Source organism: Cavia porcellus, unplaced genomic scaffold (assembly GCF_034190915.1).
Source record: "Cavia porcellus strain 051 isolate PalLab524CR breed Dunkin Hartley unplaced genomic scaffold, mCavPor4.1 scaffold_11, whole genome shotgun sequence".
Taxonomy (NCBI): Eukaryota; Metazoa; Chordata; class Mammalia; order Rodentia; family Caviidae; genus Cavia; species Cavia porcellus.
In genome coordinates this window covers 26,560,172-26,587,632 of record NW_026947494.1, presented here as the reverse complement: position 1 = coordinate 26,587,632, position 27,461 = coordinate 26,560,172, and the positions used below count along the sequence as shown (strand labels likewise).

The 27,461-nt window shown below is 42.7% G+C and overlaps 1 protein-coding gene across 5 annotated transcripts in view; it reads right to left on the bottom strand.

Annotated features, from left to right (window-relative positions):
• Positions 1-27,461, bottom strand: part of Pdzd2 (PDZ domain containing 2) — a 370,241-nt gene that overhangs the window by 173,846 nt on the left and 168,934 nt on the right. The gene's annotated exons all lie outside the window — the stretch shown is intronic.

Here is a 27,461-nt window from a genome sequence, read left to right as displayed (position 1 = left end):
TCTCCAAAGGCAGGAGCATGGTTCTCATGTGTGATGAGACACCAGAGTGCATCTTCCAGGAAAGGTCTTCCCCATCAGCCAACACGGTCCTGGGGCCCTGACTCCTTCCACTGGCCAGGTGCCATCAAAAAATATTTTAACCCTGTATTTCCCCATGAGTAATGACTGCCTCATTTTTAAAGGAAAAAAAAACTTTTTAGATTCCCACCATAACATTCAGACTCATTCTGAGTAATACTGACCTAAGAAAATAAAATTGCATTTTACTTTATTTCAGTTATAATTATGCTGTAAAAAAGGAAACTTTTTTCATTGTAACTGGTAAATAATTTTGAAAAGAATTATTGTAATGAACATGTAAAAATTTTATATGTATCTCTAAAGACTCAGAAACCCTGATCGAGAACACAACTTCAACCTCCTTACTGGTCTCTATCAAACAGGCTTAGCATGGTAGGTGTTCAATAAACATTTTTCTGAGTGGATAAACTTGTGTGAGGAAGGGAGCTGGGTAAAGTCCAAAGCATCAAACATGGCTGACATGGGCAAGCCCGAGCAGGCACCTGAGAGAGATGCTAGGCAGCAGGGCTTAAGAAAGAAGCACATGAGCACATCAAATAGGAATCCGATGAGAAAATAGGGCACCCAGGATGGATTAACTCTGCCAACAGTAACCACTGGGAAACTAGTTGATGTGGTGTGGCCTACCAAGTCCCACTTGGCCCACTGATGGCAGTCTGCCCAAAACATTACAGTTCAGAACAGTGCAGTTGTTTTTTACCTTCCTATCATGGCCCTTGGGAGATGTCAGAGAGGGCTGGGGCAAGCATGGTCCAATGGAAAAGGGCAGGATTTGAATCGAGCCAGTTCTAGATCCTAAAAGTACTAAGTGTGCATCCTTGGCACATTTCTTAAATTCCAGCTTGCAGTCTTGTCGTTAATATAATGGAACAAATAATGGTGGGATTGTTGGAAGGGTCACCGTGGGTGTGTGGAAGCCTTTGATGCATCACTGGTGTTTAACAGAGCTAGCTCTCTAACAGAGGCAGGAAGATGGACTTACTACTAAAACTTGAGACGAGAGGGGAAAGTCAAGATGTGCAGAAGGCTCTAGGGCAGTCCTTGCTGCTCAGGCATGAACACAGCAGTCTTCAGAAGGGTGGGTACAGACAGAAGCAAGGGACACAAAGTCCTTTCTCATGAACCCAGCAGAAGATATGTCATGGAGCTAAGAGAAACTTGTTTGACTCCATCTGGATGGCAGTACCAAAGCTCCAGAAACATGATGGTTCCTAAACAACCAAAATATATTCTCTCAGTTCTGCAGGCTGGGAAGTTCAAGATCAGGGTGCCAGCAATATCTGGCCAGGTCCCTCTACATACATGGGTATCTTAATTGTTGTGTCCTTATGTGCTGGAGGGCACTAATCCCATTAATGAGAGTGCCATCCTCATGACCTAATCACCTCTCCCACCCACGAACCATCACCCTTTCAGTTTAGGATTTCAACGTAAGGATTTTAGAACACACAAACAGCCCATTGCACTTGGCAAAAGGAAGGAAGGGCGAGATTGGGAAAATGAGGTAATAAGTTCCAGAAGCACGCTCCAGCACTTGAATCACCCTTTGGTTCACTTTTTTAAAGATCTTCCTCAGTCATCATTAAGGATTCACTGGGCTACAGACACAGCCATACTTAGGACAGTATCTTTCAATCTGTTGGATCACATCGGCTTACCTCAAACTTAATTTGGGGTTATATAAAAACCAGAATAATACAAAACCAGGATACACTATAATTATAACCATTATAAGTGTGCTTACAGACAGGAATCTAGGAAAGCTTGGGTTCAGGGGAATTTTCCCTGAATTATTCTTAACATTATTATGATCTTATTAGTGCAATACATAAAAAGCTGAGATGGAAGAACACAGTGAAACACGGCTCAGTCTCATCCATGCCTCCTAGCCTTAGGAGAATTCTCTCTGAAGGCAACTGTTGACAGCATACACTCCACCAGGCCTGGCTTCCAACCTACTCAAGAGCCTGCCAGACGAAGCTGCACCCAAGAGTCTAGAGCTTCGAGAAACGAAAGGCCAAAGACTATACTTCATCTGCAATTCTAATCAAATGTAACACTCTAAAAAAGTATTATACTCATCTCAAACTAGATCTGAGAATTTTTGGTCTATACAACTTTATGGCAACAAATGTCTAGACTGCTTGTAACTAGTCTAGAATTTTCAGGAACTGCAGCATATAGTCACATACAAACACACATCCTCCCAGAGAAACTGTCCTCACTACAAGTCAGAGAATATACAATCTGACTTACACCACAAGACATCCTTCAAACAGACCTGCCACCATGCATTTACTCCACCCGAATGTCATGCATACCCTTTCAAACGCATTACGCTCAGGTCAAGTGTTCCCCTCACTCTTATCCCTATAGACTGCAGTCAGTGTGGGACTAAACATTGATGTGAGTCAGGATGATCTCAAGAATCCATATGTAACCCCCAAAAGTACAAGGTTGAGGGGCTGGGGATTTAGCTCAGCGGCAAAGCGCCTGCCTTGCAAGCAGGTAGTCGTGAGTTCGATTCCTGGTACCATTAAAAACGAAGAAGACAAAAAAAAAAAAGGACAAGGTTGAAAAGTCCCTCCCGCTTATGGATCAAAGTTTAACAGTTCCAAGTTCAATTTGCCCTGCTTCCTACTAGAAAACCCTCCCTTCGTCCTCTTCACTTCCACACTCTCCAACACCTTGTCCACACCCATGTCTACACCCATGCTCCAGCACCACATGTACTTACACGCCTTTCAGACCATGAGCTCCACGGGAGACGATGTGGAGCTCTCTTCACCCCTGCGCCTCTTAAACTCAGCCTGGCATACAACGGAGGTTCCATCTGCTCTGTCACTCTTCAAGCTCTCTGGTTTAAAGTTATCCTGGTGTAATTACTGGAGCCTTCTTTGTCTCTCAGAACTGCTGTGGTGTGTATGATAAATTCTTTGGTTATTCAATCAATGAACAGGGAATGAATGCTGGCTCTTGGTTTTATGAGATTTGTTTCTAAGGCCATGTCCTCACTAATTGCTGTGGTGCTTTGTAGCTGAGTAGATAGATTGACAGGTAGCAGATGGGTTAAGTAGGCTGGTGGATACACTCATGAGTGGTAATCAAGAAATTAATTTTTGTAAAGAATTTGAAAGCATGATGGGTAGCTTCAGTTGTCACATTTATCCAGTCAATCTTTAAATAGCACCATCAACTTCATTTTTGTTTTGTTCTTCTGTGCACAATAGCATGAACTGGGCACACAGGGAGGCTGGCAATGACCACAATGTGCTGGCGGCAGTGGGAAAGCCAATGTGGCATTAAAATCCACCCCAGACCTGCTAACAACACTGGAAGGTGTTCACTATTCCAACTCAGATCTGTTGCTCGCTCTATGGCTCGGGGGCCTGCTCATGAAGCATCTTTGAAGGGCCTGCAGGTGCCTCTTCAACATAGAACGAGCTCTCAGCTTTTCTTACAGACCTCAAGCATGAGATAGAGTAGCAAGAATCAAGAGAGGGTGAGGACAAAGCTGGAACCAATTAAAGCACTCCAAGTTGAGGGTTCTGGTTTATACTGCAGCAAGAGGCAGCTAATACAGTGAGCCAGAAGCACTGATAAAATCAAGATTAGCCAAGTGTATGCCATTTGTCCTGGGGTCTGGCTTTTCTTTTTACAGCGCATTAAGGATAGGAAACTAGAACCACAAGTCTCCACAGGTCCTTCTTTGCTTGTAATTGCCACAGACAGGACCACGCTAAGGGGCCAGAGGGGAGGGGAGTTACTTCACCTGTCTGGCCCACTTCCTCTGCTTCCTGACAAACCCCTCCTTGGACTGAAGGGCCCAGAGGGATTTCCCAAGTCTCACTGCTCATTAAGCCTGTTTGATTGTAAAGCAGAAGATTAAATACATGGCCCACAGCCAAGATTCCAGATGTAAAGCAAGCCTTCCCTTTGTGGTTGAGGGTCCCCTGCTAAGTAGTACTTCTAATTAACATGTAATGCAGGGCTCTGAGGGGCTGTAAGAAGTGGGAGTTAGGACAGAAGGTGCCCTAGCTCTAGTTTTTATTAGTCCAGATTTGAGTCATTCACTTGGTTTCTCTGGGTCTTAGTCTCTTCATTTTTTTCCCTACCAAGGCCAGATGATCTACCAAACCTCCAGTGCTTAACAGCAGGTTGTGAAAAATCAGAGGATTAACTTAAGCTTTTTATTTATTTAATTTATTTATTTTTGGTGCTGGGGCTCAAACTCATGACCTCGCATTTGCCAGACAGGCGCTTATGCCACTGAGCTAAATCCCCCACCCCTAATTTAAGAATTCTTTAAAAAAAAAAAAAAAAGCCTAACACCTCCCCAGAACCACACTGGCCAACAGGATATCTATTTAAAATTAACACTAAAAATTCAGTGCTTGAGTTGGGAGTGTAGCTCAGTGGTAGAACACTTGCCGGGCATGCATGTGACCCTGAGTTCCATCCCTAGTACCACTGTAACAAAATAATTCAAGTGAATTTTTGGTCACATGAGTCATATTTCATATAGGGCCAGTAGCTGTCACATTGTCCATCTCAGAGAAAAAACATGACCACCCTCTGGAAAGTTCCATGGAACTAGAATCCTGCTTGAATTTCTCTCCCCCAAAATGTGAATGTCTTAGCTGTCAATGCTCACCAGCCAATATTCTGACATGTTTTTTAATGCCTACAAAGCGAGAAGTCTGTTACAGTGACATGTCAGGGCCACACGTCAGCCTTCTTCCAAACTCTTCAAAGAAAGTGGGGGTCTTTCAACACATGAAATAGCCTTGGCAAGTGAAGGACTTTTCTCTCGTGGCTCCTATGGCCTATTTCATTCAGATCACCCTTTCAGACCTGATCTATTATTTACACAGTCCTACTTTTAAGAAAAGGCATTTTCAAACATTTTCTCAATAGGAGTGTTAGAGCCGCGCAAAGCAAGTGACCAAGACAACCCCATCACTTCCCTTCTGCTGGTCTCATGGGCTTTTCTGTGCAGCACCCCAAAAATGGCCATCATGAACTATTTAACAAAACAAAAGGACACAGTCCTTTCAGGGCCAAGTGTTAAAAGCCTTCCAAAAGAAAATGGCCTGAAATAGAAGCTCCACCCTCCAATCTGTTCCGCATCTCTTTAAGGATTTATTGGCTCTTGCAGTAAATTAATCAATCGCCAAAGAGAGTTAAAACCCCAGCTCCAATGTAAATACTTGTTGGTAACAATCCCTCAGTGTGACACTTCAGGTTTCAAGTGGCTGGGTGGCCCTCCAAATGCCTCATTAAATGGCTACTTTATAACATTAAGAGGAAAAGGCCCTGGGATTTTCTGTGCCATGTATAAATCAATCTTTTCAAAGACAAGCAATCCAGCAACTCACAAAACGTGCGAGATTGGGGGAAATGGGAAGAAGGGTAAGCAAACTGAGGAAGGGGAAACTGAGACCCACAGAGGTTGGTCTAAAGATTTTTCTGGCTCTGGGCAACAAGGTCTCTCAATTCTGAACGTTTCCACTCTGTGCAACATTTGTTTATCCATCATCAAATGGAACCCCTCACCCAAATGGGGAGATCCTAGGTTATGGGTGTACCACTCCAGACAGACTTCCTATGCCTCACAGCATCTGTCATAAAGATTTCTAAGTAGCAAACACACAGTTAAAACCAGTCAAGCATATTGGCTTCCTTCAATGAATGATTTAGTGTTAAGAGAGTTTCATCATCAACAGTTGGTTACTACTACTCTCTGTGTGGGCGGCCTTATAGTAATGGCAAGAGAAGCACTCCTGCCCACCCACCTCCTAATTAATTTAACATGCCTGTAGAGTGTACAGATTAACAGCTAAACCCACAGAGACCCCGACCTCACAAAGCCTAGGATACAGTCCTGACCAACCTGATGCCACATTCTTGTTTAGAAAGGCACCCATGGGGATCACTGGTTCCATCCAAATTGCACCGCTCTCAATGGGCTGAAACAGCTGTACCCTTGAATCCAGGCTCTAAAACAGACTTGGTCTCCCAGATACGCAGTGTGTGTTTGAAGTTAACAATGCTGAACAGCCCCCTCACTTTCACTAAGCAGCCTTTCAAAGATATGTGTGGCCCCCAGTAGGCCGATTCATTTTATTTTTCCTTTAGAAAATGCTTTTAAAAAAAAAAAAGAAAAAGAAAAAAGCATATAGAGCTGATGACTGGAACCACAAAGGAGACCTGTTTTAAGACAGAATACATGGGCAGGCCACTCTGTCTCTGCTGGTAGCATTCTCAACTCTGTCCCCTAACTGTTAGTTGTCTGTAAAGCTATACATTTTGTCAGATTTCTACTAAAAAATTAGTCCCATTGTTCCAGCAGAACAATGGGCCATTGATAATAAGGACTGTGAGACAAGGCAAGAGGATGCTGCAGACCTTAGGGATAGTACTTTCCTGCTGTTAAAATGGTTCTTACTGGAAAAGCTGCCATCCTCCACTTGCAAGTCTGCTTCTCAATCTCAAACAGCAGAAGAAAACAGAGTGTGTGCTTTGTCTGCACGGCACTTCTCGGGCTCCTCAGGTGGTCTCTGAGGACAACCTTAAGTCCATTCTCCGGAGGGTGACTCAGGAGCAAAGGACAGCTGTATACACTGTTGAGGCCAGAGGCAAAAACACTGTATTATTGTTTCTACCTCTCTGTTCACACTATTGTGTTTGTGTGCATGTGTGTGTGTGCAAACTGTTTTGCCTATTTAGACTGCCAAGTGCATACTTAAAACTATCGACCTTGCAGGACTTTCAGAACTTACCGTGGTGTCATTATAAGGAAATCCACAGGAAGTGTGGACCTACCTGTCTCAACACAGTTATGATTGGGTACAGGCAGGGATACGCCAGCCCAAGTACTTGGAAAGAAAGAGGCACTGTCTTACTCCCAATATGCACTCAACAGGACATTCACAGGGTCCCCAGGCTGCAAAGTGCCTCAGGCTCTGACTGTGGGAGTCCCTTGGACACAACATAAGGATTCAGTTCTGCCCAGGCACCAGCCTGAGGGCCAGGGAGAGGTCCCGGGACATGGCAGAGGGCCCACATTTCTCAGTGTCCTTCACAGAAGCAATTTCCTTTGGGGAGTTTACAGGGCCCTTGCCAACCCAGCCCCAGAGGGTGGAAGGGCACAGGGAGGACTCTCCAACCAACCGCAGGTCCTCAGCGGGGGAGGCGGCCAGAGGAAGGGAGTAGGGGAAGCAAGCTCACAGGCAGGAGGCAAAGGGGCAGGAAAGGAAGGGCCGCCTGCAGACAGATAAACAGCTGGACGACCCAACCTTTGAGTTGCTACTGGCCTTGGAGTCCGCCTGGCCTAGTGACATGGTTGAGACAAATGTATCGTTAATTGTTTAAGAAACATATTCATACATTCTTTCAGCATACAACCCAAACTATTCAGAGAATGCTTCCTTTCCTCCTTAGCCCTATCCTCCTCCTCCCAACCAACCACTGTTTTCTGGTTTTCATCTCAAACTTTCTGGAAGCAGCATTCACCCACTGGTATAATTATTTAGGGGAAAAAAATACATCACTTTACTCAGACGGCCACATACTGTTCTTTTTCTGCACTGTGCTTTTCTTCCCACCTCATGAGGAATTTTAGAGATCATTCCATTCATAGAGACCAGCTTCACTCTTAAAATTGCCACATGGTGTTCTAAAATGCAGATACCATGTTTTATTTATTTATCCTTCCATGCTGATAAAAGTTTAATTTTCATGGCTCTTCACTTCAAACACTTCTAGGGCAAATGTGTTCACGCACAAGTATTTTACTAGAATACAATTCTAGAAGTACAATTTTGGAGTCACAGAATATGGGCGATTTTAATAATTCTGACAAGATACCTGCAACAAGTCTATTCCCACTGATGGTTTTCAAACATTCATTTCCCTAATGCCTACTAGGCTTGACTTTAGTTTCCTTAGCCAGACAGGACAGCAGAAAGCAGTAGAAACAAACCCTTCAATTTGCATTTTCCTGAACTGAAATCAGGGTTATAAGCCGAAAGGTCACAACTGTTTCTCATGTTTTTATATACAGTTTACCCTCCACATCCATGGATTTGTTTTGCTTTTTAAATCAGTACCAGGGATCGAACTCATGACTGCCTGCTTCCAAGGCAGGCGCGTATGCCACTGAGCTAAATCCCCAGCCCCCACATCCACGGATTTTGAATCCACCAACTGTGGCCAGAAAATAAAATGTGTCTTTATTCAGCATGTACAGAGGTGATGAAAATGATCTAAGAACATAAGAAAAAGTCATGATCTTTCAGATATAACTCTGCTTGGTATTTAAATTATAGGAGGGCAGATGAATTTCATTTTCACCTGAGAATAGAACCTTTCAATGTACCATCTGATAAGTGTACTTTTCTTTCATCAAAGACAAAGAAAGTAACATGGAAATAAAATACTGGTAATTTTCTTCTAAAACTCTTTTAAGCAGGGCATGGTGGCACACTATTATAATCCCAGCACTCAGGAGGCTGAGGCAGGTAGATCACGAGTCTGAGGCCAGCCTGGGCTACACAAGCAAATTCAAGGCCAGCCTGTACTACATAGAAAGATCCTGTCTCAAATAAACCAAAAAACCCAAAACAAAACAGCACAAAAGAAAAAAAAAAAAAGCTTTAAAAAAGCACATGGTCTAGTTGCTATCCTTGTTTTTCTCTCCCGTGCCTGCAAGACATAGAACTGGTCCTATTAAATGACTGAACTAATAAATATTTGCTGAAAGATATCATCAATCGTTACCACCAAAACCATTCACAACAGTTCAAAGTAAGCAGAAAATGATTCAACTTGCTTTTTTAAAAACATCCCACTGCATTTATCAATGTAACCTTTGCTGGAGTAGCTGTCCGAGAGTGGGTGGCCTAAAATGTGGGTTACTGGAAAGCATACAGTGATCTAGTTAAGCCACTTGGAGTGAGACACCCGACCGCCTCTCCTCCCCATCTTCCTGACTCCCAATTCTGACTACTGATTTTTTTTTTCAGGAGTCTAGCACTTAAAGGACCCTTGGCAAAACTACCCAGGAGACAGGGCTGCCTGAGCCAGCTGTTTCCATCTGAGGTCCTCTGTCTTCCCTGCTGTGGTTCTAACACCAACTGTGGGCCCGTAATGAGGTTTCAGTGGCAGGCCCCTGCTCTGAGAAGTGGACATAGAAACAGGATATCCACCTCCTAGTCTGAAGGGGATTAGTGCCGGTGTATGTGCTCCGTTAGCAAAAACGACACACAAATGACATCACTGGAACTTACTGTTTCATGGCCTGCTGAGCCACCAACTTTTAGGAGATTTTGCACACCTGCAATCAGCGGACAGATTCAGACTAAGTGCTATTAAACAGGAGCCGGCATTATTAAAAGTACATTCCTGAGAGAATAACTTCAATTTACAAAGCAAGCTGGATCCAATCATACGGGCAAATATTAGATGTGGGCTTTAGGACTCTCAGCCATAGCAAGAAAGTTTGATGGGGCACCTTCAGTTAAATGTCAACCTGCTGATCAGAAATCCCAGTCCTGAGTCATAGCCAGAGGCCACCTTCCTGTCTCTGGGCTGAGTTTCTAGGAGCTTATGTTTACCCGATGTGGCAGCCAGGACATTTACAGCTTCCATTTGGCCCCTTGAAATCACAAAGACTGTGTTCTGGCCCTGGCCCATCGCTCCAGGGAACAATAACCGCCTCATACATTGGTGTTCAGTTACCAAGCGATGAAGGTTCGGTGGCCAATCAAAATAGGGTTCCTGCAGATCAGATTTTGATCTCTGCAAATGAGGACACAGGCTAAAGCCACTCTGCGAAAGCAAACAAGAGACAGCATTCTGCTCATGGAAATTTGAACACTGTTGCTTCCGTCCCTGCAGGGAGATGGTTCCTGAGGCCTCCACACAACTCAGAGTAGGCAGAAGACTGAGATACAAACTGCATGCATAACACGGGTGATCTAAATAATAATTTCAAATCTACTTTCAAATTTGCCAAATTTGAAAAAATCTTGTTTTGGGAGGAGTAGGGGGCTTGATACAGGGTTTTGTTATGTATCCAGGTTGGCCTTGAGTTTACTACATAGACTAGGCTGGCCTCAAACTTGTGGTGACCCTCCTGGCCCAGTCTCCTGAGTAATGAGGTTACAGGCATGTGCCACTATTGCCAGCTTCAAAGACCTTAATAGGTTTTAGTACAGCACATAAAAAGAAAGTTCCATCATCACTCTGGTCTTGTGAAAGGCCCATGCTGCTGGAGAAACTGTCACAACCTCATCTACAGTACAACCAAAATCAAACCTGGGGTGGAATCACAGAGATTGGTTTGGTCACTGAAGGCACTCTCTGTTCATAATAGAGAGGTTAAAAAAATCTAATAGAGACTGAAGATACAAAGAAAGGCTAAGAAGAAAGGATTTAAAAATCTGCACTAACAGAAGAAAGAAAACCTCTAATCCTTATAGATCTCTGAAGGCTGCATAGGAAAGACATCCATTAAAATGTAGGCCAGAAATAAATGTGCAAAATCTATACAGGGATGGGGGTGTAGCTTAATGGTAGAGAGTCTGTCTAGCTTGTGTGAAACCCTTGATCCAAGCCCCATCACTAGAAAAAGTCATGTAGGCAAAAAAGACCAGTAAGTGGATAAGCCAAGCTTGCCTCTTGCCAGGGTTGATCTGAGCACTCAAAAGAGTTATGCTATGCTGTTGTAGCACCCGCTAAAAAGACGCAGAAGAAAACTATCAACATAATTAGACTTGCTCTCAATCCCAGCCTTCAGGTTTTAAATAAGGAGTGTGTGACAACTTGCTGGAAGGGGAAACATCAATTCTCAACACCCATTTTGAACAGTGCAATTGAAATATCAATGAGGTTGCCCTTAATAAATGACCATATAAATGTCACAGTCCAACCACTGATCCATCTCTGCGACCAGTTCTAGGAAGTTAGCCAGTGTGGAGGAGGGATACAGAACAACAGATATTTAAACACTTGTCATCTGGTCTTCTACCAAATTACAAAACAACCTGAGACCAGAGCACAGAACAGGTGCTGCCTGTATTAGGCATTTCCTCTTCCCCATTGTGGACCCTCTACACAGGAGGACCAGAAACTTCACAGCAAGCTATGCTACTCAGGAAACTGGGACAGCCTGTCTTCTCCCAAGGTCCAGAAAAGACCACCAGTGCTTTTAAAGCCCGATTCTCAGAAGACAGGCTGGTTGATGGGGGACTCTAGGAAGGGATGGAGTCAATTGTTTGAGACCAAGCACATAGCCCATGGGGGTGGCATGGGCTGGCAGCACTTTGAGAGGAAAGAGGCCAGGCAGCCCTCCTGGCCATGCCCAGCTGTCACAGTCAGCCATTTCAGCATGCAAGGTTCTGGGTATTCATTAAGCTTATAAGTCATAGTCATGATATGTTTCTCCTCATCTCAAAAGCTAAAATACAAACCCCTTCACATCTTTGAACTCCAAGTTTATTGCTCCATTCAGACACACAGATACAGCCAATTAATAGAGCTGGAAGATATCCCCAAGCAGATTTCTGTGAACTGACTTTCCTTCTGACTTACGTGAGGACACGAGGCATCCTTGGACCAGAAGTGATAGGAAGGACTTCAATAAACAGAACACAGCACTTTCATGCTAATTGTGAAAGCAAAAGGGTTAGCTTTCTGATAAAGCACTATGAAAGCTAAACTGTTAATAATCTTGTTCCACTTCATAATAAAGGTTTCCAAATAGTTGAAATTATAAAAATGCTCTGCTACAACCATAGTTAACGTTTATTGAAAGTTTAAACTGGGCCAGGTCCATAACTCATTGAGTCCTTGCAACCTGTCATGAGTAGGTATTGCTGATTCTATAGAACAACCTGAAGTAGAGTTCAAGTCCTGCATATGTGAAAATGTTGGAACTGGGCAGTTTGGCATCAGAAGCAGGTGTTCTAAAGAGCTGCACAGACTTTGCATTTTTGTTAAGAATTGAATTTGAGGTCGTACCTGGTCACATCCACAACCAGACAGCCACTGTGCCGCATGTGCCCTGGCACACAGCCCGGCTCCAGAGGCAATGCTTTTTGTGCCACATAATACTCAGAAAAATTTGTGTGATTGTGGATGACAATGTAATTACAGGGTTCATAATTTAAAAATCTACTGAAGGCCTGCAGCCAGCTGTTTACATTTAATTATCAAGACCAACCTCCAAATAATTAGACTTAACAGGAAAATGCTGCAAGGTTGTTGGAAACAAAAATCTAGATTCCAAGATCAACTGCATTCCTTTAAACTCGCAGTAACCAAAGAGAAAATACAGTAGAAAACACATGGGCTGCTGTAGTAACCAAAACTATAAAGTACACAGGTCCAGGTCTGACACAACCTTCGTTAATTATAAAATGTTACTGAAGGTTGTAAAGAAGACTGGGATTAATGGAGTGATAAGCCTTATTCATGGAGAGGGGCAGTCATTTTAAAGATTTCAGAATTTTCTAGTTAATATCTGTAGCAATATTCCAACAGGTTTCTCAACAAGAATATTTAGAGAACTTGAAAAAAATTTTTGGTATTTATGTGGGGCAATATAGGATTGAGAGGAAGAGAATTTTAAAAGAAATATGAAAAGGATGCACTTCCCCTATTAAATTTTTTGTTTGCTTTTGGTTTTGGTACCAGGGACTGAACTCATGACCTCACACTTATCAAGCAAGCACTTATGCCATGGAGCTATATCTCAGGGCCCCCTCCATTAAGTATTAAGTCATATTAGAAAACTTTGGTAATTAAGACAATACTTGATCTCGATGCAGGAATAGACAAATTATCAGAAAAGCTGCAGCCACTATCTTGTCCTCCATACTTTTAGGGATTATATAAGTGGGGCAAAAACATGTTATCACTGTAATGATTTTAATCCATTTGCTATTTCAGTTTAATCCATCATAAATTTGTTTTTTTCTCTTCAGCATGACTGTAGAGGGCTAATTATATAGTTTCCAACTGAAAGCCAAAACATCATCCCTAAATTTGAAAACTTACTGAAAGAAAAATGTAGTAGAAGTAGAAAAATTTCTTACAACAGAAAAGGTAGTGAAAATGAATGACTCTGTTAACACGGCCAGATCGCAAATAGAAATGATGTATCATATTAAAAAAAAGTGCAGGGTTGGGGATTTAGCTCAGTGGCATAAGTGCCTGCCTGGCAAGCACAAAGTTGTGAATTCATTCCCTGATACCAAAAAAAAAAAAAAAAAAAAAAAAAAGTGCAGCACAATACATTTATATTAATTAACATACACATAAAATACACCTCTAGGTAACACTGTACTTATTTAATTAAACCCTAGATTTAAGGATAAACAAACTGAAGTGAGATAGAATTGGAGTTTGCTAGGATTAAAAGAGACTTTAGTTAAAGCTGTAATTTCCTATTTAAACAAATAAAGCCTAAATGCAAATATGGCAAAATGCAAATAGCCGTTAAATCCTAGAAGCAGGAATATGAACTTTTGCTAGATTGTGTTTTTTGCAGTTTCTGTATGTTTTAAGTATTTAAAACAATTCTCAAAACATAAATCTATGGTTTCTCCATCAACTTCCCTATAAACCAACAGTGTTTTCGTGATTATTTTTAATCTCATTCTTCAAAACACAGAATATAATCAGTACAGAAAACCACAGTTATTGATCCCACCTGGGATGGTTATATTATAAGGGGTGATCGGAATATTTGGTGAGGGGCTGGGGATTTAGTTCCGTGGCACAAGTACCTGCCTGGCATGCGCGAGGCAGGTGCTTGTGTGAACTTGATCCCTGATACCCATATATCTATATATATAGTGAATGTTTACATTGCAAAAATGTATTACAGTAAAACACACAGTGTCAGTAACCTCCCCTGAAATACTCCTCTCTCCTTCAAAGATACTTTTTCCATCTTTACTGCCACTTTCTGAAGCAGCTCTGGACATTCTCTTTTATGAGGGTCTTGATGATGTGAGATGGAAAATATAGTGAATGGTGAGGCCGTGAGCTGTGAAAAGAAAGCCAGGCTTGTAAAACATTAATGGTGCGTGCTCATCCGCTTTATCCATCAGGTCTGGCACTCGGGCATTTCTCGGTCTTCCAAAAAATCAAAATGGCTATGAAAGGCAAATGTTTTCAGTCAATGCAAGGCATTGACACAGCCATGATAGCATAATTCAAGACGCAAGAGAGGACTTTCTAGAACTGCTTAAGAAAGCAGCAAAAACAACTGGAAAAGTGTGCTTGAAGTAAGGGATAAAATTTTGAGGAAAATTAGGAGCAATGTGTCCTTTACTGTAATACATTGTTAAAAATTTTTAATATTCATTATATACTTTTTTTTTTAATCGGTACCGGGGATCAAACTCATGACCGCCTACTTGCAAGGCAGGTGCTTATGCTGCTGAGCTAAATCCCCAGCCCTCATTATATATTTCAATCTCACTTTATCTGTAACAATAAGTTATAGTTCCTAGTTTAGTGCAACACCAGCCCAGATATTGCTGTGCTGGTATGTCTCAGTGACTATTTAAAAGAAGTGGCTCTTGGTAAAGCAGTTTACTCTCCTAAATATATTTTTTTGTGTGTGTCTCAGTACCGGGGATCAAACTCCCAATCTTGCACTCACCAGGCAGGCACTTATACTGCCCTGTCACCCTCCTTCATGTGGGAGGACCTCAACTGTGCAGCTCAAGGCCTTAGGAGAAAAGATTATTAAGGTCTCCCAAAGGGGGCAGAATGATCCTCCAGGAGATATCCTTACCACCCTGCCTAAGGCTCCAGGCTCCTTGAGTTGCCCTGTGGAATTCAGACAGAAGACTGCAAAGATACTCACTTGAATTTCTAGCCTCCTGGCCTGCTTCATGGATTTTGGACTTACCACATCTTCACAATAATGTAAGCTGATTTCTTAATTCAATCTCAACCAAGACCCCCCAACACACATACATAATACAAATAGTCACGTACACATGACAGGCATTGGTAGGTAAGAATCCTACAGGACATAAACATATACACATATGCACATGCACCCTCTCACTTCAGTTTCTCTAGAAAACCCTGACCAATGCACCAACATTGCAAGTTTGGTCCACAACTGTTGTAACACTGACAAGGGTAGAAAAGCATGCTTTGTGGGGGCAAAGCTCAGTGAGAGGCCAGATAACAATGACTCATTGGGATTTAATGCATCTTGTGTTTACGTTTTAGAAAAATGTATCTCATGAGAAGTTAAAGTTCTTCGGTGAGGTGGCTTATGGCTGGATGTGTATTTTTTCCTAGTGGAGATTTCCCTGCCTGCTTGTGATTATTTGTTGGCCTGATGCCTTGTGGAGGCAGACAGAAGCCCACACTCCCTAGTAGGGGATGAAGAAGAGCTGGAGGACTACCCTTCCTACACCTAGAATGTTCCCTCAGGGAAATGCTCCATGCTTGCTTCATCAAAACCACAGGTTGCCTGAGAACCATGTCTCTCTACAGATTTTTTCTTTTCAGACAGCCACTGTGTTTTACTCACTGTTATGAACAATGTCAAGCAGGCGTGGCTGTGTACTATAAAAAACAACTTCTCAATACACCGCCTTGCTTGGGTACAAGTGACTCCCAAATACAAATTGGTATCCCTTTGTCCAGTGTGGATCCCTTATTGATTTTAGATATATGTAAGTCACTTAAATTTTATGCATCTGTATTCATTTTTGGAAGTTTTTATTTAGCTCTTGAAAACAAAGAATATTTACATGAGAAACAAGGAGTTATTTAAGAAGTGATTCAAGGGCTGGGGATTTAGCTCAGCGGCATAAGCACCTGCCTTGCAATCAGGCGGTCGTGAGTTCAATCCCTGGTACTGATAAAAAAAAAAAAAAAGTGATTCAAGATGGCAATGATAGTCATAAAAATATTTTTCAACTTCGATTATCATTTCCTACATAGTCAAAAGTAATTTAAAAGACATCTCCACTGCAGGGGAAGAGGAGAACAAGAAGTCACCAAGAAGCAAGCCCTTCTTCTTGTGAATCAGCACCATGCACAGGCCACTAAGGGGAGAAGCAGATGCCAGTTCCTTCCCATGTGCAGGCTGGTACACCGAACAGCAAAGCACGGCCCTTCCCCCGTAAACAACCAGATGATGGGGAGAAACACAGGCTATGATGATAGATACTAAAGTAAAATACAATTTAATGTTTATTGTGTTTAAGTGTTTCACTGACTTTGTAGGTCTAAAGCCGGCAGTCCGATCATCTATTCAGAGGATAACAATATGCAACGTAGCATCTACAGGGGAATCTCCCCTTCTGAAGGTGGTAGCCATTCTTAATTCTGTGTTATCTTGTTTTGAAGTCCTGTATCATTTTCATTGCTTTGTTGGGTTGGGTTTTATTCTGTTTTGTTTTGTTTGATTTTATTCCATGGCATGGGCAGCTATTTCAAAGATAACAAGATACACTGTGGTAGTCATTTTGGATTTACTATTATCTTGTTTTGATATTTGTTTATTTCATTCACTGTTTTGCTTTTATTTGTTCTGTTCTGTTTGAGTTTTACTATGTCTGAAGGTATCTACAGCTATTTTAGAGGTGAGAGGCATTATTGTAACCACTGTTGATTTCCTATTGTTCTGAAGTCCTGTGCCTCTTACATTGGTTTGTTTTGACTGGCTTTATTCTATTTTATTCTCTTTAAAATAAAATAGAATAAAAAATAAAAGACATCTCCACTGGATTCTAAGGTGACTCCATACTTGAGTGATCCTCCACTGTCCAATCAGATGATAGCTAGAAACTTATGGAAACAGATAAGTGTTAGATAAGTATAAATAATATACTGTACATGAAAGGATCTAATCATTAGATAAAATGTTCTATTAAGATATTGAAATATGCTACATTTAAGGGATTAAAAATCTCAGTACAGCAACACATAAAAGCACATGTATAAATGTATACATAAATATTATGTAAGGCTATATAGATTAACAGTAATTTAGGAAGGTTTCTGGTTTCTTTCTACCTCTGGATCTCATACTTAGAATACATTTATTTGGTTCTGCAACGTCATCACCATTTTTACACCTATTCCTGTGATTACAGCTTGATTTTGTTTCCCAGAACATCCATTTCACTTTAATCTAAGACATTCGAATAAGGTTTTTTAACTTATTTCATTTTAAAATAATCTTTAAAAGTCTTGTTTACAAGGAAATCTAACACTTGTTACTGTGAGGTCAGATGCCCCGCAATATTACTAGATTTTTTTTAGCCACCTACTCCCTTTGTAAAAATGTGATTTCCTTAGATGACCTCCACGAGCACCCAAAAGCACAGACTAAGGTCATGTCGGGCAAATGTGTGCTCCCTAAATAATACTTTGATGTTCAGAATTGTAAGCCCTTCCACAGTGTGAGAGTATCTAGACTTAAATATAAAGTGATTCTCCCTTTTCTGCTAACTCTAATTTTTCTTCAGTACCAGGGACTGAACCCAGGTCCTCTGCACTGAGCCACTTTCTCAGTTTATTACCATGATTATTTTATTTTTGAGACAAGGTCTTGCTAAGTTTTCCCAGGATGGGTTGGAACTTGAGATCCTGTTACCTCAGTGCACCCACCCCAGAGCAGAGCACACCTAGCTTCTGCTAGCAACTTTTTTGTTGGGGAGTACTCTACCTTCCATGTGGCATATGAGGTAAGCTGTATAACTCAATTCCTCACATTTGCTTTCATCTGTCTTGCTTCCTCAGCAAGCAGCCAGAGCAACATGGCACAAAATCCTATGTGGGTTGACTCAGGGTGGATCTGGGAGACTCCAGCAGAATTCAAATGTTGGTAACAGAGGATCTGGAAAAAGGTTCCTCTTTCACAGGGCAGATGGATACTGCTACTCAAGCTGGCTACTCATTTTCTTCTTTTTCATTTTTAAAATCACTTTTGTGGAGTGGTATGATGCCTTTGAGGTTGGCAGGAGAATATCTGCTGAGGGCAGACTCCCCTGGCATATATGGCCATGAGCCCTCTAATCCCCTTTCTGAGGGGATTAGACTCAGTCTCTCTTTGCCCTGAATTTCCCACTCAAGGTCATTAGGAGTAAAGAGTCTGAGCTCAGCTTTGGCACTACCGGTACATATTGTTAACGGCAACATTAACCACATGAATACATAAAGAAATCAGAATTTTCTAGAATGTTCTGAAGAAGGACCAAAAATACCTTGGGGAGTTCACTGGAGCCTGTTCTATTGCCTACGTCACTGACTGAAGTGGAATGGAGTTATGGATCATACTGTAGGCTGCAAATAATGCTCAAGGCAGCCAACAAATTTCTGTTCAGAGAGGAAGAGAAGGAAAAAAAGAGTGATAATGCTGACAAACATACATCCACAGGGAGAGTGAATCACAAAGGAGAGGAAACCTACACACTAAACTGAGGAGCACTATTGGACTTCAGCTCATGTTACAGTTTGCATGCAACTTGTCTCCACTCACTGGAGGCTGGGTCCCCAGTGCAACAGCAACAAGAGATGCTGCTGGTGGCAGGCATTTGGAAGATGGAGCTCTCATGAGTGGGTTAATGCCTTTCTCATGTGAGTTCACAGTGGTAACTGTGATTAGTCACTGCAAGGACTGGTTGTTACAAAGCAAACCCACCTCATGTTTTCTGCTACCCATACCTACTTGCCTGTGCATTTTTCCACAGTGGTATAAAGCCCTTATCAATGATCTCAGGCTTCACAGTCTCTAGAAACACAGCTCAAATAACCTTCATTCTTATAAATTACCCAATCTCAGGTATTCTGTTATAACAACAGAAAATGGACTGAGACATTTAGAGACACAGTAAGTTCCAGCAGGGAAACTAGCCAATCAGATTCTCCCCATAGACACAAATGGATTATGTCCTAAAGCAATGTGACCAAACACACTTTGAAGTTTCAAAGTTCTAACATGAAAGATGGAAGTCTGCATCATTCTCCTGGGGATTTTCTCCATTAATAAAACCAATCTTAACACAAGCCTCAGGTCATGAATGAAGAAACTGATTCTGAGACCTCAATTGTTGGCTCCAAGTGACAAAGAACACCAGAAAAAGGAAAAGCAGGAAGCCCAGCCTAAGGGGCTCAGGAGCCACATATTATTAATGCTTATGTGCAGGCACAGTGTTGAACACTGTGTGTTTAGTGCTTTATTTTATACTTAGCACAAACTTGAGAGAGAGCAAAAACACACCCCTATTTTGCAGTTGGAAAAACGAAGGCAGATATGCTAACTTCCCTCAAAGTCATGTGGGACAGCTGGGCTTGGAACATCATTTCTTCATTGACACAGTTTATGGAGTTAGAGCTGAGTATGGCCACGCCCTACCTGTATACATAGCGCTGCTGAGCCTGAGGTCCAGATCTACAAAATGAGGATGTACCAAGGTACCTGAGCATAAGATCCTTTCGCTCATGTCCCAGCACAGAGCCTGGCAAATAATAGGGACTCAGTAGAGACTACAGATCTCCCCAGCTTTTCCTGATCTTGCCGACCCTAAGCCGCCCAGGTGAAGGGTAAGGATTCATCACGATTCACATTCATCACCTGTGAAAGACCAGCGCGCGCACTCATGCACACACATAGCCTAGAGTGCTGACCATGGGCATTTATCTTATTACTTAGAGAACTAAGGTTGCTCTCTAATTTGCTTTGTTTTTCTTAATTTAGGAAAGCTTTCTTCTTGCCCTTCTAAAACCAATTTTAAGCTGTGAACTTCATGGAGCCAGAAGATTTAGACTGTTAGACTCTGCTCCTTGTGCTAAATGGACCTATGACAAGCTGTCATTACAGGCGTGGTCCTGATCTCCATGTGGCAGCAAATGCCCCAGAGAAGGACACAGGACACAGCCCCGGCCTGCAGGAGGCCACATATCCTGCTGATGAATGCAGAGCCTCTGGCTCCTGTAACCACAGAGGCCATAACTAACCCCGCCAACCCAACCCCAGCACCTCATACACCCACATAAAATGTTGCTCCAAGTTTAAAGCTGGTGGCGAGGCACGTCCAAGAACGGCTGTGGGTTGGTCTGAATGTTCCCCCAGCTGTCTTCATGTGGGGCTAGCACTGGAGCCTCGGTTGGAATCCACCGTCTGCATCCCATTAGGCGCTTTTATGAGCTCAGAGCATGACTGTCTGGTTTGCATTTGCAGCACAGAGGGAAGCAATAAGGGGCAGCAGAGGGGCTTCTTAAAGGATACCTGTTGGAGCTCAGCCGCACCAGACAGCACCTAGATGACCAGGCAGTGTGACTTGGAAGAAGGGGAAAGGACCCACAGGAGGGCAGTCAGGACGTCCAGTTCTGCTGCCATCCCTACCAAATACCAACCGTGCTCCAGGCGAAGTTCTAAACCTCTCAGTCTTTGTTGGCTTCACCTTGAAAGAATGAAACTGGATTAGATACACTCTGAGGTTTCTTCTAGCCTGAAACTTCCAGTATTTCAGTCCTTTAAGAGAGCCCTGTCTCTGAACAAACATAAAGGCTAATAATGAGCACGGTGGGTGCCTCTAACTGGCACCTGGTCCTTGTTTATTGCATAAATGAATGAACCAACACTGATAAGGACACAAATGAAGCTTATGAAAATTCACCAACAGTCACAGATACATGATACCCACATACAATACAGGAACCCCTACCCATATTTTACCTCAACAATTACAAATTGTTATGACCTCCATGTAAAGCAGTGTACAACACATTGCAGGGAAAGGGCATAAGAGTCCTCCTCGCCCCTCACCCCACGAAAGGGCTACTAATCTGATAGAAAACACAGAATAGATATAAGACTAAGCTGACAATTCTCACACATCTCCTAAGTCCAACTCAGATGGGGTGAAGGAAGTGTAAGTGGCATCTAAGGGTCAGATGTGATAAATACCCCACAAATGAGAAAAAGATGGGCATAGACTCTGCCAGTCAGGGTCTTCAGGGATCCCATGGCACACACAGAACTGGAGCGTTCTATGCAGGGACATTACAGACACACAGGCAGGATCGGGCAGGGTTCCGCACCCAGGGACTAACTGCTAGATCTGAATGGAAAGGGGAAGAAGTAGCTTACTATACTCTACAGGAGCTGAAGCTGTGGAAGTGAGCTGCTCCCAAGAGTTCAAACAAGCCAGCCATTGTCAATGCCTCTGCAAGGTTGGGAGGACAGTGTGTGTGCACATGTGTGTACATCTGTGCATGTGCGTGTGCATTGGGGGTATTTAAATACTGTACCTCAAGACTCCTCTCTTCTGATTCCCTGCCAGTGCCTCCCATTAGCTGAACTCACCAGCTGAACCCAGTGAGGAACAGAAGGTAAGGGTATCCGATTCTACAAGGCATAGAAGCAATCTACTTGGTACAGAGGAAGGCAGTGGGAGACAGGAGGAACAGAAGCCCACACATGCACATACATGGGAAGTGTATTTGGAACCAACATGTTTCTGACTTTTCTAAAGTGATTATTTGTTCTGCAAAAGGTCTCTGCCACTGGAGTGATCTAAATGGAAAAATCAGGGTCTTCTAGCCTATCTCAGATACACTTATAAAAATGAGAACAAGAATGTTTATATTGTATAAGCCATGGTGTCTTTGTTTACAAAGGGCCAAAAAGTAAAACTGTTAAGACAGTTTAACCAGACAAAATTGTCTCGTAAGTTTTCTTTTTTTCCTACGAGCCCCCCAATTTCCAAAGATAAAACAAACTCCAAAGTTTGCACACTAATGCATTTTTCCATATCAGTTAGCAATTAAAAAATAGAATCTCAGAGGTCAGCCAAAAGTCTGAAATAACGGATGAAAGAGGCAGATATATTATCTCTAGATTCAAAAGTGTAATAAGACATGTTATGAGAAACCACCTGGAAGGCAGCACTTGGCAGGCCACAGCTTGGGGATCTGCATTTCAAACAGCAATTCTCTGCCAACTAACACTTAACCTTTAACAGGGACCCCTGGAAAAAGTTCCAAAAATATTAGTGTCTCCAAAACGCCATTTGCTTTTGTGCAGGGTTCCACTGATGGCAATGGAAACGTGGAACTGGGATGAAGATGAGGAACTCTCGTAAGGAGGGAGGTTGGAGAGTAGAGAGTAACACGAGGGAGAAGAAAAATGAAAAAAAAAAAAAAAGCCTCATGGTCACCTCCCAGTTAGTGACTGCATGTCTGAGATTCTCAGGACAGTCTCAGACTCACATATTGTAGCCCACAGTACTCATAAATCCAATCTTGGAGGAAGAGTTGCACAAATTATGGCCCTTCGACTCTGTGGGGTAATATGCTCAATAAAATTAATGAGTCTCCAATAACATGAAAAATCCTGTTGCTTATTCATTCACAATAATGCTTGAATCCCTGTTGCGTACTGCAGATGGTGTAAAGGTGGTTAAGGATACAATGATGGATTATATAGCGTAACGTACACATTATAACGGTACAGAATGGGCTCTGCAACCAGAACACTGACATCTGAATGTCTGCTCTACTTCTGGAAAGTTGGACAACCTTGAGCAACTTCCCTAAGGACTGCGTGCCTCTGTGCCCACCCTGTAAAACAGGGATGATGACACCTTTTTAAATAGAATCCTTGGGACAATTATCTCACAGACATGAGGCTTATACCTCGCAGGTAGTAAGGGTTCAATAAATCTTAGCTATATTACAATATAAAGTTCTGTCTTTTAAAAGCTTGGTGCAGTAAGGACACAGACACAAAGGGGAAAATCATGGTATAATGCTAAATGCAGTTAGGGCTTCCCTGCAGGCCAATGTTGTATCAGGCAGGAATGGAACAGCTCAGATTGACCTTTTATTCATAAAAATAATTAGTACATCACTGCCACTTCAGTCAAACTGGAAAACAGGAATCAGCAGAATACTTTCTTCTGTATTCTGGTCTTCCTGACACCACTAAGCACTTCCAAAGTGTATTTCATCTTCAAAGCTTCCGAAAGACTTGGATGCTTGAAGACAAAGGATGGCAGAGAGAAACAATACCAAGTATGCAGGCAGCAGTCAGAACTAGCGTTTGGCTCTTCGTAGATTGGAGTACATGAGGTTTCTTCATTGCAGTCATTTAAGAAGTTTGTACTTCGGAGATAGCCCAGAATGTTCTCACACTGGGATGCGCCAGTAATCTCCAAAGCAGAGCCTCCCTCCCTTCTACCCCATGACTCAGTAGATATCCCTACCTTTGAAGTTGGAAAAGAGAATAAAATTACTTTCATCTGCCTAGGAAGCAGCCCTGTAGAGAGGAATCCAACTTGGAATCACAATCGGAATCAAATGAAAGTTCAGGCTGTATTAAATCTGAGTGAGCTCATGCTCTTAACTCTTTTTGGAGACATAGTAAGGTGAGGTATAAATCAATCTCCACCTGTATCAGTTTGGCAGCAAATGATACCTAAGCCTGAGTCAAAAGGGATTCAACAAAGAGGAAATTAATCACCTCAAGAGATGGGAAGTACGGAGGAAGGGTGGGATTCAGGCTGTGCTTTTCTGGGGCTCTCTGCCACCTGCCATCTCTTGCCTGTCCTTTGCATCATAAACCTGGAGGCGAGATGCCTGCAGAAGTTCCAGACAAGACACAGAGGAAGCGAAGGGTGGGCTACTTTGTATCTGTCTTTGGCATGAGCAAAGTTTCCTTATAAGCTCCACAATAGATTTGTTTTTTATCTCATTGCCCCGATTGGACCTCGGGTTCTTTCCCACACCTGTCCCTGGGGTGTGGACTGGAGATACCACAAATGGAATGGGCTAATCGTCTTAAAGGACATCGTTTCCAAGTCCATAGAACAGACCTACCACTCTGAGGTTTGCCAGGGAGGACCAAGAGGAAAGAAGTGTGAATGTATTCTAAGGAAGTTAATGTGCTACACACCTATCCTTGTAGAAGAAACATTCATTAAATTGCAGCCTTAACCATCCAGAAATACACCCTGCCTGACACTCCAGACATAAGCAGCAGCGCAGTGACCTAAAAGAGAAGACTTGAACACGTCCACATGAATGCCCAATAACCACTCTATTTAGAGCCTTGTGGCAATTTTAAGTACTACAGCTGAAAAAAAATATTTTTGTATGTTTGTCTGAAGTAGACACCTACTGCAGCATGGTATAAACATGGGGGAAGAACTGAGGAGCAATCCAAGGCAAAGCTGGGCTCTTCAGGGAGAAGACCACTTGCCAATAAATATGACAGACTGAAAGGGGAGTGTAAGGCTTTGTAACAGTTTAGAGCAAGGTGGGCATTACAGGTTGCTCACACCTGGAATCTCCGCTACTCTGGAGGCTGAAGCAGGAAGATCACAAGGTAGAGGCCAGTGCGGCCAAGTTAGTAAGAACCCGTCTCAAAAATGGCTGGGGATGCAGCTCAGTGCTCTTTGGGCTCGATCTTTAGTATGACAAGGGCAACAATGATTGCAATAAAATTTTGGGATCTGAAAATACACAAACTAGCAGTAATTGATTCTACAGATGACAGAAAGTTAAAGCCGAGTACAGCTGTGGGAGAAGCCTTGGAAGCAGGCTTCTGCTTCCTGCTCAGAGCTCCAGAGAGACCCTGGAATTAGGAGCACTGTACAATGAAAGTGCAGGAAAAAACCCTCAAAAGTCAGAGGCTCACTAAAGTTCTGAATATAAAGCCATCAGACCCCTCATCCCCTCGCTTGATAGCAGGTGAAGGTCTGCATTTTGGGGGGGGGGGGTACTGAGGATTGAACTCACAATCTTGTGCTTGCCAGGCAGGCACTTAGGCCACTGAGCTAAATCCCTGGCCCTGAAGATCTGCATTTTTGCAATGTGTTTGTCTCCTGAATTAGAGGAACTCTGAACTAGGAAACACCAGGCATGCATAGCTGAGTGAAGAGGTACTGCTCCAAAAATAGGAGTCAGAGAACGCCTCCAAACCAAATGGTTAGACTCCTGGTCATGTCCCATCTGGCTCCCAGAATGCCATGTTCAACTAATTCTCCCAAAGTCCTCTTCACCTGGGCCGTTTCCCCTCAGTGGAAAGATGACCTACCAGAGAGAAATCCTGGGATGAAACCACCAGCAGTTTATCCACAAGAGCAGTGGCAGACTCACCTTTGAGCCACCTACAGAGCTTTTATCAACTACTATCACCTGGCCTTAGCAAGGTCAAGTGCCATTCAGTCACTCTGCTGCTACAGTGACAAGTGTCCTGTGTCCAGATGTGGTTCTGGACTCTGACCTGTCCTGGGTCCCCCAGGAAGAAGGAAGGACTTCCATCCAGACAGAACTTCCAATTAGCATTTTAGTGATCACAGATCGTCAGACAAGAGGCAAGCCTTTACCATGCAAGATGTTAAAAAACAAAAACAAGCAAAACTAAGAGGAAATCAGAGGAAACAGAAACAATGCAGGGAGGAGAGGAATACTTCAAAGAAACTGGAAAGAGATCTGCAGAGTTGAGAAGCTTTTCATCTGTGAAACAATAACAGGAGGTTATAAGAAAATTTCATATTTTTGAGGCGCTTCAGGGAATCAAATATTTGATGGCAGACATAAAAGTGGAATATATGGGAGAGAAGATAAAATGAAGAGATTTCCAGGAAGCAGACGTTTTTCTAAAGGAGATAGAAAAAATAAGAGCTTTAGTCAAGTTAAGTCTCTCTCTCCAGGTAGCAGGTGTTCTACAAGAAGGGACAAGAACATTTATATTTTTAAAACTCTAGAACTGCATGATTGTACTCCCAGCTACTCTGGAGGCTGAGGCAGGAGGATTGTGAGTTTGAGGTCAGTTTAAGAAACTTGAGGAGACCTTGTCTTGAAAACAACAAACAAATATACATGCACACTAGAAGAACTGAAAGGCAATTTCCAGGTTTTCAGAATGAGAAAGCCCATAGGAAGACTCGTAAAATGGATGGAAAAACAGTCCCACCAAAGTATAGTGAGGTTTCATTAAAAGAAACAGATTATAAGGGACAAGGAAGAAATCCTAAAAGCCTTCAGAGAGGGGAAATGGACTCAAACCATCAGGATTTTGAAGAGCAATACTGAAACCTAGAACAACAATGCTTCTGAAATTCCCCTAACAGAGTTTATACCCCATTTGAACTCAGTCAACCTTGGGGGACCTCAAAATTTACCTCACAGGTGTCTAGTCAGGAATGTCTGGAAGATGTGTTTTACCAGAAAAAAGATAAAAAGGAAGACAAGGGGTTTAGAATACAGACGATGCCACACAAGAAACAGGCAAAATAAATTCCCTGTATAACAAAGGGGACACGTCCTGTCCATGTCTCAGCAGCCAGCCTCCATCCAGAGAGGCAAATCCACCTGAGAATGAAGTCCTGGTCAGATGATCAGGTGGCAGGATGCACTTGCCATTCCAAAGTACAAAGAGTTAAAAAGTGGTTGTTTTGGGGGCACAGGAGTTGAGATTTGTGAGGTTCTTTAATCATAAGCATTATTGCTTTCAATAAAGAGGGCAAAAGGGAAGCTCAGCTAACAAACTCAATGCCAGCATGAAAAGCAAGTATCAGAGATTCCCATGCAGCATCCTGGGTGTAGCCTCTTCAGGGCCAACGCAGAGCACAGGTGCTGACAGACATGATGACTGCAGGCCCAGCAACACGGCAACTGGGAGGAGAAGACTCCTTGCTATCCCAGGAGACTGGGTGGAATAGAATTCTTTCATGGAAACATTTCCGAAGTGTGACTTGACCAGAGCTTAGAGACCACAGCAGGAACAGGGCTTGGAGGAAGCCAGCATGATACTGGGCAATCATGGAAGCCAGAGGGCAAAACCAAAAAGCAGTGTTCAGGAACTCTGCTGTGCTGTGTGGTGGCGAGGTCGGACCCGTGTCTACCCAGCAGTGCAGGCTCAGGCACTGGACGAGTCTCAGATGCACAGTCCATCCATGTGGGTTTCCCTGTCACTTCCCCTGGGTCCTATTCTATCTCCTCTGATTGTGGGCCCTTTTTCTATGGATCACAGCTTCTACCGTCACTGAGTTTCACTGCTGCCCTCGGGCCAGTAGATTTAACTGGAGATCCTGAAAGCCTTGGCATTTTAACTATTTTTCAATTTATCTGCAGTATGAGTTTAGAGTTGCAAGAACAACATAGTACTGTTTTGTGTGTATATAAAGATACTTCTGTATCACCTGGAGTTTGCTATCCCCCTTACAGCAAACTCAGCTTGACCTACTTTTATGAAAAACATTTATTTTTTTTATACGCGCAGAATCTTTTCTCCCAGAAACGTTTTCCAGAATGACAGCTAAAGTTACCTCCTCCTTTGTCTTCCACCTCATGAGCAAAACTGACTTAATGTCACTCCTAGT